The sequence below is a fragment of the Peromyscus maniculatus genome, chromosome 8, assembly GCF_049852395.1.
Source record: "Peromyscus maniculatus bairdii isolate BWxNUB_F1_BW_parent chromosome 8, HU_Pman_BW_mat_3.1, whole genome shotgun sequence".
Lineage (NCBI taxonomy): Eukaryota > Metazoa > Chordata > Mammalia > Rodentia > Cricetidae > Peromyscus > Peromyscus maniculatus.
Genome location: NC_134859.1, coordinates 56855694 through 56856944, shown reverse-complemented (window position 1 = coordinate 56856944; position 1251 = coordinate 56855694). Strand labels below are relative to the sequence as shown.

General features: G+C 31.9%; 1 non-coding gene across 1 annotated transcript; it reads left to right on the top strand.

Annotated features, from left to right (window-relative positions):
- The first annotated feature begins 304 nt into the window (after nucleotides 1–304).
- Nucleotides 305–410, top strand: LOC143267098 (U6 spliceosomal RNA). The gene has a single exon (XR_013042018.1). It is a non-coding gene; the product is annotated as a U6 spliceosomal RNA (small nuclear RNA).
- Nucleotides 411–1251: the final 841 nt, after the last annotated feature.

Genomic DNA, 1251 nt, shown 5'->3' with positions numbered 1-1251 from the left:
TATAACGACAACACTCACTAAATCCCCGTGTTTTATAGCAAAGCTGACGATAAACTCTAAACTTTAGAAATGATGTACATACTTCCTGTCTAGTTAAGAGAATAATAGAGATAGTGATGAAAATTAAGAGTAAGAAGTAGAAAAAGATGAAATTAAGATATGTGAGTTTGTAGAAATTATTCTCTTGTTAGATCTCTGTGTTAAGAATTCTTTGGGTGTTTGCTAAATTATATATATGCTAATGGTAGCCCTATATAAGTTTGTAAAAGAGATCTATAGAGTTCCTTTAAGAATGTAAGCTTGCATGCTCGCTTCGGCAGCACATATACTAAAATTGGAACGATACAGAGAAGATTAGCATGGCCCTGTGCAAGGATGACACGCAAATTCGTGAAGCATTCCATATTTTTACTTCTGTTAAAAAAAAAAAAGAATATAAGCTTTCAAGAAGCATCTATGGTAGTCTTAAGACATGTAGTAATAAGCTTGTAAGATGCTAGTTGTAAATGTAAGTTTAAATAAAAAATAAGAAGATGGAATGAATATAAGAAGTATATAAGAAGTAATAAGAAATATATTTGCTAAAGTAGTTCTATAGTTTCCTTAAAGAGTATAAATAAGTAGATGTTAATATGTTATATGTGAGTTTGTAAAAATGTGTATATGTTGAGTGTGAGTTTATGCTTAAGCACATGTTATATGTGAGTTTGTGAAAGTGTAAATATTGAATGTGAATCTATGCTTAATGTATATGGTAAAAGAATCTGAGACACAGAAGATAGTGTCCTAGTAGACTGCAAAGTAGGCAGTCTGAATGGTTTCAAAAGCTCCAGAAGCCGCTAAGAAGCTAAGAATGGTGGATGCCAGAACCAGCACAAGGCATCTGTAGCTGAGATTTGTGGAAAATCAACGCAACACAGAAAAACCTGAGCTAATATCAAAAACAGTGCAGTTTAGAATACTACTGTACCTAAGAAGGTCTCTGTCTGTGAGACAAAAGTTGCAGAGATGCTTGTTTGAACTAAAATTGTTAACTGTAAAAAGTTTTGGTTGTAAAATGTCTCTTCATATTTTGAAGTGAAAGTCTGATACCAGAATTTATTCCTTGTTTGAACTTTTTGAACTTAAAATGAGATAAAACTACAAATAGATTTTGGTTATGGATTTCTTCATATTTGGAAGGCTAGCACCAGATTTTATCGTTTGAATTTTGGGGCTTAAGAAATGAAATGAACAATAGAGATTTCATTG